This window comes from Saccopteryx bilineata, chromosome 3, assembly GCF_036850765.1.
Source record: "Saccopteryx bilineata isolate mSacBil1 chromosome 3, mSacBil1_pri_phased_curated, whole genome shotgun sequence".
Taxonomy (NCBI): Eukaryota; Metazoa; Chordata; class Mammalia; order Chiroptera; family Emballonuridae; genus Saccopteryx; species Saccopteryx bilineata.
In genome coordinates this window covers 41,234,885-41,249,683 of record NC_089492.1, presented here as the reverse complement: position 1 = coordinate 41,249,683, position 14,799 = coordinate 41,234,885, and the positions used below count along the sequence as shown (strand labels likewise).

The 14,799-nt window shown below is 38.8% G+C and overlaps 1 non-coding gene across 1 annotated transcript; it reads left to right on the top strand.

Annotated features, from left to right (window-relative positions):
* The first annotated feature begins 8,536 nt into the window (after nt 1-8,536).
* LOC136332668 (U6 spliceosomal RNA) lies at nt 8,537-8,643 on the top strand. Its single transcript, XR_010730834.1, has one exon. It is a non-coding gene; the product is annotated as a U6 spliceosomal RNA (small nuclear RNA).
* Nucleotides 8,644-14,799: the final 6,156 nt, after the last annotated feature.

Sequence of the window (14,799 nt, the reverse complement as noted above, 5' to 3'; positions counted from 1 at the left end):
GAGACCTTTTTTTCTCTCAGCCTGACTCAAACACTCTTTCAAAATTGTTCCTTTGGTACAAGAGTCTCAAAAGTCCATGACTCCTCCCTTTCTCTGAAGGGTGATTAATACCCAGGTCACATATGCTTCAGACGCACTGTGGAAGGGGCTCCCCCTCCACCCTGGCCAATGGCCGATTGGACCAGCCAACAAGTTTTATTTTACTTGACATGAAAGCTAGTTGAAGTTAAGCAGGAGACATGTTTTTGTTTCTTTAATAAATAAAAGTAAGGACCCTGTACATGAATAAAAGTAAAAGTCACTCCCCTGAGGTTTTTAAACTTCCAAAAATAGTCCCAAACTTAGCCAAGGCTAATGCAGCCAGAATTTCCATGGAAAGCTTTGCTGGTGAGGAAGAGGCAGTGCCAGTGGGTATAAACAGGCCCCCGTTCCCCCCTCCTCATCCCCTTCCTGTCTCAGTCACTGAAAGTTTAGAAAACAGGTTTTTGAAATCATGTTCATTTCCTGGTCTGAGATAAAGATAATGGAGGCAGCAGCACTATTTACTTATCATGGAATCCAATTGAGGGCTCAGGAAGATAGGCATGTGGATGGCGAGGTAGATTCGGGATGGGGATAAGCTGTCCTTCTCAGACAGTGAGGATGTACTTCTTTAAAAAATGAAAGATGGGGCAAGAAAATTATATTAAGTACACTAATGTTTAAAATATGTTTTAAAGTACCTTTCTTTTCCTCTAAATAATTGATTATTCATGGCAAGGTGAGCTGATTAACAACAGGAAACTGTCTTCCAGTATGCATGGGTCGCTTACCTTGTCTACCTGCTGCTGTGGCCAACTTGCTTCTCTTGTACATATGGTCTGAGGTATTAGCGTTGGTCTGCTTAGTAAACTCTTGCTGTGCAGCGTTTTAGGGAAACTTCTAGAAAGGGTAGAGAAAAAGAACTGCACTGGCCAGGATGGACTGCGCCTCTCCTGCCTGGGACACCTTAGAAAGTGCGGTGGCTTGGGGGAACAAACCTAGAAGGTTCAGGAACACAGATTTAAAAAATAAACACCTTTTTGTTAGAGAGGAAAGGAGGAAAATGCTCATGTTTTTAGCCATTAAAACTTCAGCTCTGCTTGGGAAAGAGTGCATAATTGCTTTAAAACAGATTTTTATACATGAATCTGTTCTTCACCAAAACAAGGTGATTTTCAAAAAGGGTTCAAAAGACAAAATAAGAAAATCCTCCAAGGGACACCTCAAGCTGAATAAAAGAGACAAACACTCTTTTCTTCCACATCAAGACATAACTTGAATTTTCTCTTCTGCCATAATTTGGAGGGGTGTGTACAGGGGCAGCAATGTATGTGTGTGCTCAGAGTGTAAAGTGTTTGTTTGTCTTTAATGTATAATATCCACCAGAAATTTGACAAATACTCCTCAGTTTGAAAGACAAATAGTTAACTGGAATGGACAATAATTATAAACATTCTTTTAATTTCTACCTTTTCATTGTGGGTAAAATAATCATAATAATTAAAGGACAGTTGGGAGAAAGTTTCCAAAAGTCATCTTTTGCATTTTTTGTCTGTGGTTGGGGATGGGCATGTGGGGTCAGGAATGATCTGGGATGAGTAGGAATTTTTTCTCCACTGAACAGGTGAATTAGCTGAGTTAAGATCTTCAGATAGAGATGTTTGGTCAGAGAAACTGAAGTTGGATCCCAAATCTTTCCTCAGATAGTAGCCGTGCTTGGTGAAGTGATCAAGAGTTTAATAACATAAGAAACAAAGATATGTCATCTAACTTCCTTGATTACTTTGGGCACTGGGGAGAATACAGAAAAGGTAATTAACTGAATAATGAACAGTGAAAAGAATACAAGCTATACTTTCATTATTGGGTCTTCAAAGAAACAGTTTTAAAAGAAATTGCCACCTCACTTAGAATTTTTCAAACAAAAGTCCAGACACATTAAAAAAATTTTTTTGTTTGTTTTAATTTTTTTTTTAGCTGAGAAAGAACTCCTGAATAGCAAAGGCAAATTCTACTCAGGGTGGAAGTGTGTATTTGTGTGTTTACCCCTGGCATGCTAAAACTGAGATTCTGTAAAAATTTTCTATTTTTCATGTTTCTAGTGTTGGTCTCTTTTCTTGTTTAGTTTTAGCCATATATATATATATACTTAAAAAGGGAATCCTATGTTATGTTTTGATTCCTAACTCTTCAGTTATTTGTTTTTTTAGAAGAATATAGTTTCACTAAAGAAATGTTTTAGTTTCATGAAAGAAAATTTCACTGTAAATATTCAAGAGCTCAATTCCACTAGTGAATTCATATCTAGGTAATGGGAAAACATCTGGGTAAAGGGAAAATATATCAGTTTATAATAGAGATTGTGTTTTATAGTACATCAGATTTTCAAATGTTAGTATACCCTCACAACACACCTGTTGTATAAAGCAATGCTTCCTTTTATACAGTAACCCCTCCCCTCCTTTCAAGTTTCCAGTCTTAGAAACATGGTTCAAGAAACAAGCCCATCTTAACCATATGCTGGGACTTTCTCAACTTCACTTAAACTCATCTTTCTCATTAGATGTGTCTCACCTGTTTTGACTTGTCCTCAAAAGGAAGTTACATTTCTTCCCCAGTGATAGCTTCTCTTATCTTCAGGCTAGTGTGCCTACAGTTTTAGTAATTAGATACTGCATGCCTTGATGATATCTAAACTTCACTCCTAATTTTCAGTTTAAAAAAATTCTGAGCCCAGAATGGTAAAGGGACTTCTCCCACCTCAATGTGAAAATAAATATCATGTGCCTTGTTGCCGAAGTACACTTTTCTCTCCAAAGTCACTGCCCTGGTTCAGCCTTCATCATCTTTCCTTTTGACCACATCATTATAACTTCTTGTGTGGCCTTTCCTAATCTTCCCCTGCCCACTTGACACTGATCTACCCTTCTGGAGTTAGATTAATCAATCTAAAATATGAATATGGCTATGCAACTTCTGTGCTAAGGCCCCCATCATTTCTAGGATGAATTCCAAGATTCTTAGTCTAGTGCACCAGCTGCTCTGTCTGTGACTTGACTCTTATCTGTCTCTGTAGCCACATTTTCTCTCCTTTTCATATAACTTTTTATGCTCTCTTAATATTGAACTGCTTGCCATGCCCCCATCACACATCCACAACCACCAAGCTGTCACTCACTTGGGAGGCTAGACTCATGTTATTTACATGAGTCAGTCAGATGTTTTGGTTGCAAGTAAATGAAACAAATCCCAATTAACTTAGGCAGAAAAGAAATTTATTGAAGGACATTGGGAAACTCACAGAATTGCCACAAAGGTGGAGGAACTAGAACTAGGTCAGAGGCTACCCAGCTGAAACTACCTGTAGCTAAAATCATGTTCCGGAGCTGTGCAAGTCCGCTGAGTTGGCACTGCTTCAGCCCCCAAACTGCCTGCCCTGCACCTGGAGGCTGGGAGCTGCCTCTTGCACCCAAATTAGGGTTTGTCTCTCCCTTAGCCCTTTGGGTATATTGCTGCCTTATCAATCATGACACTCTGATGTGTCCTGTTTAGGTATTTGTGTCCTCTGGATTTTAAACTCCCCTGGGGTAGGCACTATGCCTTAGGTCTACCTAAGCATCTGGCTCACAGACACTTCTCTGCACCAGCGTCTACCACATTTTCTGGCTTACAGACACTCCTGGAGAATTCAATCATTCATTTGTTCAATTTTTGTTGAACTGAATGGAACTAAATGGATGAAGATTACAACAGGTAATTAGTGATAAAGGTAGGAGAAAAACCCAAATGTCTTGACTTCAGTGTTTCTAAAATAAGAGAAATAGGACATTCCTCTTTCTCCCTCTTCCATCCTTATTAATTTCTCCCCATTATTTAGCTTCTGCCTGTCTCTGTCATTCCTAGTGGATTCCTTTTTAGCAATTGCTGTGGCAAATGGTTTAAGGACCCTAGAGCTGTTGATTGGCAAACTGTGATCCTGTCCTGGATATGGAGTAGGCAAATGAAGAGACCTTTTGGGAAAATATGTACAGCTTCAATTGGGCCTTAAATAATTATGCTACAATTGAATTTGGATTTCTTGAAGCAAAAGATCTAACAGTTCAATGCTCTGGCCTGTGGGCTCTCCCGCTAAGAAGTTCATGCATTTTTAAGGAGAATATAAACACAGCTCACACTGGTCATACAGCAGTTTGGGTAGATGAATTTATACTTCAGCAGACAGTTGGTCCCCGGGTAGAAATGTGGGCCAAGGGCCAGGAGACCCCAGTTCAATTTCCAGTTAAGTAATCTCTGTTTATTTCTCACAAAATACATATTTAAAAATTTTTGAAATGGAGATGTCATGCTTAAAACACTCTACAGTAAATAGAGGTCTTAAAAGAAGAGTTGTTGCCAACATCACTTTTTGTTAAAGCTGTATCCAATTTAAAGTTTATTTTATATGTGGGATACAGAATGGTGTGTGAGTGTGATAGAAGTCACCAGACAACTGGCAGGACTGGTCAGACATTTTGGCAGGCCTTTTTTCTGGACAGGATACCCATGAGTTTGGGGGTTCGGGGATAGCTCTGTGTGATGAATGCAAGTGGACACACACACACAAAGCATTGGAAACTTAGGTGTGTGATCTACAACCTACTCCTAACTGCCGTACTCCATAAGTCCTGTTGATTGTACCTTTTAAGTATCTTTTACCTTTTTATTTCCTTCCCCATTCTTGTCCCATTCCCATCACTTTCTGATTGGTGTGTCTGCATCACCTGTGGCCTCTCTCCAATTAGATTTGACTGTTTCTCTTGCACTACATCTCTGCTGCAAATCTATCAGTGCCCTCCTATTGCTTTTTGTACAAAGACAAAAAATCTTAACATGCATGGGCTCTCCCAGGGGAAAGCCACAATGGATTGTTAGTCCCCGGGGGCTTGTGCCATGTCATGTCCCTAATACCCCAAACACACTTTCATGCTGTTTCTTCTGCTTGGAAACCTCTTCATGATGCCTTCTAACTCCTTGTTCTTTTCCTCATTAATGCCCATCCATCCTTCAAATTACAGTTCAGATATCACTTTCCTCAGAAACTTTTTCTACCCTCCTACCCACAAATCAGGATACCTATTTATATGCTCACAACACTTCAAGAATATTTTTTTAAAGATTTTATTTATTGATTTTATAGAGAGAGGAAAGAGGGAGTGAGAATTATCAACTCATAGTTGCTTCACTTTAGTTGTTCATTGCTTGCTTGTATGTACTTTGACCAGTCAAGCCTAGGGATTCAAACCTGTGACATCAGCATTCCAGGTTGATGCTTTATCCACTATTCTACCACAGGTCAGGCAGCAAGAACATTCTTATTCTTTTCAGCATATATCATCATTTGAACTTACAAATTATTTCTGTGATTATTGAATATTCTTGTTCTTTTTTATTTTATTTTAAAGAGGAGGGTATATAGTGAGACAGACTCCCACATGAACCCAGACCAGGATTCACCTGGGAACCCCTGTCTGGGGCCAATGCCTGAATCAACCAAGCTATCCTCAGCACCTGAGGCCAATGCTTGGACAAATTGAGCTATCCTCAGTACCCAGGGCCAATGCTTGAACCAATTAAGCCATTGGCTATGGGAGGAGAAGAGGGAGAGAAGGACGAAGAGGGAGAGAAACAAATGGTTACCTCTCTTTTGTGCCCTGACCTGGGATTAAACCCAGGATGTCCATACACCAGACCTACGTTCTGTCTACTGAGCCAACCAGTCTGGGCCTATATTGTTTCTCCTGATCCTAATAAACACATTTATTGAGTCCTTACTATATTTTTTGGCAATTTTTAAGTCCTTTCAATGCATCAATATATTTAATCCTCACAAAAACTAAGGGAGTATATTCTATTACTATCTTCCTTGAGGGCTTAAGTAACTTACTTACAACTACACAGCTAGTAAATGTAGATTTGGAATTTAAGCCCAGTCAGGCTGACCCCAGGTATATACATTTAATCAAGACATTGTGTTGCCTTCCTAGTAGTCCAAAGTTTCTCAACCTTGTTTCAATATTGCCTTCTTAAAGTCCTTCTAAAGGTACAATTTTAAGATATGTTTTAATGATCCTTCCTACATAAAATTTTAAGATATGTTTTAATGATCCTCCCTACATAAAATGTTCCTAGTACAGATAAACTGTTGTGGTGAGCAGAATGGTGCCCCCCCCCAAGACATTTATATCCTAAACCCTAGAACCTGTGCCAAGTCATATTACATGGTAAGGGGCAATTAAGGCTGCAAATGGAGTTAAGATTGTCAATTAGTTGAGTTTAGGTGGGGAAATTATCAAGTGGGCCCAATGTAATCACAAGGATTTTTGTAAGTGAAACAAGAAGGCAAGAGAGTCAGTGTCAGGGAGATGCAATATAAGAAGGACTTGACTTACATTGCCAGCTTTGAAGATGGGAGACAGCCATGAGCCAAGGAATGTGGGCAGCCTCTAGAAGCTACAAAATTCTTTTGAGAGCCCGTAGAAGGAGCCTAGCCTTGCTAATACCTTGATTTATCAGTCCAGTGAGATCCATTTCAAACTTTGGACTCCCAGAACTGGGAGATGATAAACTGGTGTTATCTTAAGCTACAAAGTTTATGGTGATTTGTTACAGCAGCAGTAGGAAACTAATATAACCAACCATATGTGTATATATACATACACAGTCAAACACACATACATATACAATTACATAAAATTAGTAAGGTTTTTTTCACCACCTAGAAAGCAATATCCCCTCTTGGGGGCAATATTGTCTTTGTTGAGAATGCAGGTACTGAACTATAGGAACAAGACTTATCTCTAGCTTTGATTACTTACTACACTAACTCTTGTTTCCAGGATAGTGCCCAGGCATAGTAGGATCTCACTAGTGAATGAATAAATAAATTAATTATTACGAATGACTTGAATTAAGGGCCATTAGCCTGTTTACAAAATAAATAAATGAATAAATAAATAAATAAATAAAAGGGCTAAAGGACCCTATGTTAGGAAGTAGGTAATTCAAAGTTTTTTAATAACTGTGAGACAGACTGTAGTGCTGGGAACAACACATTAATCTTCACATGTTTATCAATGTCCAAAGGCTCCTGTTGCATTTGGTTAAAGTGATAGAGGCACCAGCAGAAAGGGGCTCAGAAATGTTGGCTCTGGGGTATGCAGTGGATATCGTGATGGGCAAATTGCCCCAGTCTGCCTGAAGCCTGGGGGAAGGGGTAACTGGATGAAGTAGCCTAACATTTAAGGAAAAGAAATCAAGATATACTGTGAACTGGGTGAAAGTTTTGGGCTTATGAATAATCAAGCTTGTTACATACCAGGTTTCTTTTCTACGTTATCTTTACAAAACCTTTACAGGATCAGTATTTTAATCCCCACTATAATGATGAGAAAGCTCAGAGTGGCAAAGTGTCTTACTCAAAATCATTTTACAAAAATATTCTAGGCACCCCAAGTTCAGAGAAAGTATGCTTTCCAATATATCCAATAATAACAATTTATTATTGCTATTATAATTATTCTTTTTAGTTCATCACAAAGGTCTAGGATTGGATCTTAAACTAGTCATTCTCAGTTTTATGTGGAGCCAAGAGCTTCACATGCAGAGACCTTTTTTCTGCCAGTTTCTCCTCTCCCCTCTCATCTGTCAAGTGTCTGCTTGTAAGGAGTTTGCCAGGACTTGGGTGCTGGAGGCCCACTCTGTGCAGGAGAACCTACAGCTCCATGTGGTTTTGGGCCACTTCCCTGACTCCAGAAAAGGTACAGGCTCTTCCTGAGGCCTGTTCTATGTCTGTATCATGGCACTGATGACAGCACTAAATTCCCTTAGATGACAAGCCATGCTGGCTTTGCTTTTGCCCCTGGCACTGATGAGTTCCACACATTCCTTTTTACTCTCTTAGAGGTTGTGTGGGATAGTGAAGCAGAACCTCCCCAGGTAAACCCAGAGGGATGAGTGAAGAAGCAGCAGAACTCTGCACTTGAATGCGTCCCATCCTTCTGGGAGGTCACTGAGACCAAGGCAGGGCACAGCACAGTGCAAGAGGCCTTTGGGAAAGTCATTTCTCAGCCATATGTGAGGGGTGGCCTCAGAGCAGCGCTTGGCTGAGCCTATCACTTTGCAAAGTTTGACATATGACAGTGTGGATTTTTAGGGCCCATGCATAGCTAATGAGGAACATTTGTTTGGCATTCATGTTTACAAATAACTTTCCTGTGTAAGATTTCAGAATGGTGGATTTTAAGGGAGTCTAGCTGAATCTCTCAATGGCTGTTTTAGGTGTTTTACTACCTGAAGATGGAAATCCTTGGGCTCTGGATTCCTCTGGCTGGTTTCTCATAAACTTGGAAGGAGCATCTGTTGCTGCCTCTGCTGGGTGCTGCCGTTCCTAACCTTGGATAAACCCAGGTCAACCTTACCTATTACCTCCCTTGGGCATAATTTTCTTTCTTTCTTTATTCTTTAGAAATTAAATTTAGTGCTCACTTTGGCAGCACATATAGTAAAATTGAAATGATACAGAGAAGATTAGCATGGCCCCTGAGCAAAGATGATGTGCAAATTTGTGAAGCAGTTCACATTTTTAAAATGCTATTATAAAATAAAGATTATGCTGACTCAAATGGAAAAGAAATTAAATTTAGTGGGGTGACATTAATCAATAAGAGTACATGTTTCAGGTAAACATTTCTATAGCATATGAACTGTTGATTGCATTGTGTGCCCATCACCCAAAGTCAAATCATTTTCTGTCATTTGTCCCTCTTTTCTTTCCTCCCTGACCCCACTCCCAGTAACTACTTTACTTATCTATTTCCATGAATCTCAGTTTTATATCCCACCTATGTGTGAAATCATACTGTTCTTAGCTTTTTCTGACTTAATGATTTCACTTAGTGTAATGTTCTCAAGGTCCATCCATGTTGTAATAAATGTTGGACATAATTTTCTAGACTTCAGTGCTATCCTTTGCTTATCTTCTGAAAACACCTAAATGAAATATGTGGTTTGGTACATATCTGTATACTTCTTGGGGTAATGGCTTATGATATTTGCATTTAGACTGTTATTTAGTTTCTTGAAGGTTTGATTACCATCACCAACACTACCATCATAATCTTGCCGGAATTTCTATATTCTGGCTGCTGTGACCATTTCTTTCTTCCTGTTTGGCACAAAATCATCTCTACTTCCTACATTAGGGTTCTCTCCTCCCTCTTTTCTTGCCCCCACAAATTTTATACCTTTATCATCACAGCTTGAAACTCCTGAACTGTGTAATCAATGCCTTATATGGGTATTTTGGGAACATTTATTAATTTAGTGTGTGCTTTAAAATTAGCAAGGAACTCATCTCAAGTTGGCATATAATTTGTTTGGATTTTTGATATTTGGGAAGTAAGTTATATAGACATTGGTGCATCACTCACCGGTAATGATCTTGGATAGTCTTGTCTTGTGTCTTAAGTGAGAAGGTGATAATCGGCATGCATGATCATCTCACTAAGCTATATAAAACCATTGGATGTTATGTTTCCTTAGTGCTTTACTCTTAATTGCTGTGTAGCTATTAATATCTGTATTAGAGTTGTTTTCATGCTTGTTTCTCCCATAGATAATAGCTTTCCAAGATCAGAAATCTTTTCTCATTCAACCTTGCATTATCAGTTTCAGCACAGTGCTTAGAACACAATATGTGCTCAATAAATGGCATAGAAAAATCAAATTAATATCTTTGTTCTGTTTCATAAGTAACTCATTATTGTCACCCATTCAGTCATAAGTATGTATTTCTATCTCCTCTAGTAAATTTTAAGTTTTTAGCTTGGGCCATTTGGTACAAACTGTGAATTAAAATTTTTGTTTTTCTGTAGCAATCCTATGCTTTCCCCATTCCTCTAAGCATGTGGTAGTGGAACTACTTAGCATGCTCAAGAAATCAACTACTTTCACTCATATTAATAATAATTCTAATAACCAACATTCATATAATACTAACTCTAAGATCTACATGTGTTATCACAACAACCTCATCATTTTCTCCATTTTCCCAAGAACTAATTTTCCCAAGGTGTGCTAAGTGGTAGAGCTAAGATTTAAATCTCATAGAATGAGCCAGAAGCCAAGCACTTAGGCACCACTCTATTTCCTTTTGAGTAACTTACTTAACCAATCAACATTTGCTGAGATTCTGTGTGACAAGTGCTTCCACATTTATTTTCTCATATAACCTTGAAACCAAGACTAAGAAATAAGTGTAATTATTGGTTTTATTTTTCAACTGAAGAAGCTAAAACTTTGAAAAAAAGGCTAACTCCAAGGTCATATTAGCAAAAAAGAAGAGTCTCAATTTAGAAGCAGATGCTCTCTGCTTTTTCATCATGTCACAGCTGGATACAAATCAATGAATTAATGCTAAATTCCGGGGACCTAGTTTGTCATAATTTTCACTTTGGATGTCTGAGTCTTAAGAAAAGGGGCTTTGGTGTTTGACAGTCCTTGTTTTGAGACCTGGGTTCTGGGACATTGGTCAAGTTGAATTAATATTTTGGTGTCTCAGTTTCCTTATCATGAAAATGGAGTTTGTGTGTGAAAATTAAATGAAATTTTACATGAGGAGAGTGCCTAGTAAATAGGAAAGCTCTGTACATATTAACTTCTATTCACAAGGATGGAAGATGATTACACATAGTATCCAGTGGCAGAAGAAGGATTTGAACTCTCAACTCTGCTTGATTCCATTAGACCTCTCTTCTCATGTTTCCCCATGTACTCTTTGTACTGCTGCCTGTCATCACCTTACTTAATATTTTGGTGGTAGGGATGGAAGGATGAATACCTCTTGCAAAATTAGCAACAGTTTTATTGATGCCTCTTTAACTGATTCCAAAGATAAGAAAATATTTATTTAGCACTACATAGTTTTAAGTACATCACTACCAAGTAAAAAGAAGAAGAAACAATAGAATTAGATCTGTGCAAATTTGTGATCTGAGCGTTTTTCATCAGTTAAACCTTATCTAGTTTTTTTCTGGAAATAGTTGCTTAGAGCAATGTACACCTCCTAGAAAAACCAACCAACAAACAGAAAGGTCAGATGAATTCTAGGACAAATCAAAACAAAATGAAACAAAGCAAAAACAATATAAAGCAAAGCAAACAAAAAATTAAATAAAGGAAAAAAGAAGCAAATACCACCCCCACTTCAGCAAAACAAATGTATCCCATTTAAAAGTAATCAAACGATGCCTGAACTTTACACAATTCTTTTTACTCCCTAAATTTAAAAAGTGTCAAATTTATTGGATTATGACAAGTTCTCACTTCTATAAAAGAAGCAAGGTGGATGTTGGATAAGCCTGTAAGGTGAATTTGGATTTCTGGGGGAGAGAGAAGTAGTGATCTGGAAACTTGTCTCAGGGACCTTTGTCTACCTGGTGGGTGAGGTCATCCGAAAGCTTAAACTTGGGCACCCTTGGGCTTTCCTTTTTATCTCCCTCCCTTTAAACTGCTTTCCTTTCTCAAAATCATGATGTTTCCTCCCAAGTTAGGGAACAAAAATTTTATTTTCCAGAATGGGCTATGAACCTAGGATACAATTACTCATATGGTTTAATTTAAAATGCAGAACCTTTGAAAAATAGGTATTTTCAAAATAAGCATTTTAATCTGGAGCTCTGGTTCTCATTAACTTGGCTGAAATCCTTGATGGAACTGCTCAGACACCAGCTCAGACGCCTATTCTCAGGTGTTCATAAACCCACTGCCTTCCCAGGTGACCCTGGTCAGCAGCATTGTGACAGGGCTGCACTGGGCCTGGTGTTCCCCTTATTCCATCTCTGACTTTTTTGAAATGAAGTTGAGTGGTTTAATGTGATGTTTTGGTCATCTCTGGCCACTCTGTTGAATTTCATTGTGCAGGAATGACAGTACTTGGGGTTTGAGGCTGCCTTCAAACACTTGTATGAGTCCTCTGGGTGCATGGTCTCCTGCCTCCCTGCCAACCACATCTTCCACATCCAAGAACTTACGTTCACTGGAGTTCATTGCACAGAATTCTTTAAGGAGAAACTTTGGCTGAGGCTAAAGAGTCTTCCCAATCTGATGGGAGTGTATTGAATATTATTAGACCAAGTCAAGTGTAATCTCCACTTACAGTTAAAACTAGAATGTGTGGTACTAAAAAAGGCATTCCATAGGCATGTAAAATTATATGTTTACTTTAAGACATGTCTTTTATCTTTAATGTTAAAAAAAAAGATATCAACTGCTGGTTCTCAGGAATGACCTTCATTAGGGAGGAAGGCAAAAAACCTGGTAATCCTTTTTCTATGGGTCTTCAGGAAAGGGATTGCAGATTTCTTCAAGTACTGAAACTTCAGGGTCCAAAGACTCTGAAATGAAAGTAAGGTCCATGGTCTTTGTGTTTCTTGAGCATGTGAGAAGAAGTCCTGCATTGTAAACACAAAGACTAAAGCTTTCTGGCCATGCCCAGAAGCTGTGATTCCACAGTGAAGGTGCATTTGGAAAACCTTCCCTACCCCTTAGCCACTTTGGTGAGACTTCTTTTCAAAATACTCTAGAAGAGCTTCTCAGTTTTCCATGTGGAAAGTTAAGAGAGACTGTAGTGTTTTAAGTTTGTTATCTTCTGATACTTCTTGGGATTAAACTTATTCAAGCCTAGACACTAAATTCTATCATGCCCTATATCCTTGGCATCTGAGCCCTTGCTTCCAATGCTAAGCTTCTGCTGAAAGTTCTTTTCTCCTTATACTACCTAGGACTTCTATCTCCCTCAATCTGCTGTCCCCTTTCCCAACATGTTTTATTTTGTTCTTCTTGGGTACTTGGTTTTCTATCCTTATCTTCTTAGTGAATGTCCTTTTCACCATCTGCTTGGTAGAAACATGTTGTAGATCTGCTTTTAGCATTTCTCTGCTACAAACCCGCAATTCCCTACCTGTGATTCTGAAATAAAAAATGTATTGAGAACCAAAGACTTTTTGTATCACATTTTGTAACAAAAACAGATGTGAACTGATGTAAAATTATTTGTCTTTCTTGCTGTTAATATTTATACATTTCTCTTCAGAAATATTAGTGTGTGTAGTGTGCTTCCCAGGTATTACATATTGATTGTATGTGTTCCACTATTTGTTTCTTTTTATTATTTTTTATTATTAAGTGTGATGCAGGGAGGCAGAGAGATGGACTCCTGCATGTGCCCTGACCAGGATCCACCCAGCAAGCCCTCTATGGAGCAATGTTCTTCCCTTCTGGGGTGTTGTTCCATTGGTCAGCAACCAAGCTATTTTAACAACTGAGGCAAGGCCATGAAGCCATCATCAGCACTGAGGACCAACTTGCTTGAACCAGTCAAGCCATGGCTGCAGGAGGGGGGGGGGAGAAAGAGAGAGAGAGAGAGAGAGAGAGAAGGGGAGGGGGACGGGTGCAAAAGCAGATGTGTGCCCTGGACTTCCACAAACTGGGCTGACGCTTTACTGCTGAGCCAACCAGACAGGGCCTATTTGTTTTTTAAAATAAGAAAATTTTTTTTTCAGAGACAGAGACAAAGTCAGAGAGAGGGTTGGATAGGGACAGACAGACAGTAACAGAGAGAGATGAGAAGCATAAATCATCAGTTTTTCATTCTGACACCTTAGTTGTTCATTGAATGCTTTCTCATATATGCCTTGACTATGGGGCTACAGCAGACCGAGTAACCCCTTGCTTGAGCCAGCGATCTTGGGTCCAAGCTGGTGAGCTTTGCTCAATCCAGATGAGCCCACGCTCAAGCTGGCGACCTCAGAGTCTTGAACTTGGGTCCTCTGCATCCCAGTCCGACACTCTATCCACTGCGCCACTGCCTGGTCAGGCTAAAATAGAAAAAAATTTTTAATGTGCTTCCCAGGTATTATGTATTAGCTATATATTTTCTATCATTTATTTTTTAAAAGAAGGACAATTCTTAATCCAGAAATACATCATGGTATTGGTAAGGTTTGTAGACCTGTGCTTCTTCATCATTGCCCTCTACCTTCTGGTAAACCTTTTTTATCTATTTAGGATAGTGCTTTTTGACTATTTCTCATTCTATTCTGTCAGATTGACATCTTCTACTCATTTTATAGTCATTTTCTTCTTTGATGGAGGCTACACATTTTCATATTTGTTTTTCTGTCCTCATTGCTGCATTAAATTTACCCTGACCACACATATTATTTGCTGACTTCAAGGTACCCTTTTTATTTTTTATTTTACTTTCTCTCTGTGTCACTAGAAACTATTCAACCTTTATTCTTGATGTCATCTTCTCTCTTTTCTTCTTCAACATCCTCCTCTTTGGTCCTCTTCTCCCTCTCTGACCAGTATTACTTATTAGTGTAGTTTTCTGATCCCTAATGCTATTACCACTCTTGCTTTCAAAGGCAGTTGCAGGCAGTAGAGCTGGGTCAGTCTATTGGTGGTGATAAAGGCATGATTCAGACTGGACCTTGGTTCATCAACCTTGGTACTTGAGTTCTGGCTAAAAAGGAATTCAGAGCCAAGACTCTTACTATTAGAGAAAGTTTATTTAGAAAGTCACAGAGGTAGAAGAAGTAAACAGTAGAAGAAATGCAGTCAGAAAACAAGCTGGAGAGGCTAAATAAAGGCCCTTGGAGCTTAGGAGAGAGAATAGTAAAGGTAATATGCCCAGGATGGGGGAAAATAAAAGGAGAGGAGAAAGGTACAAGTATGTTC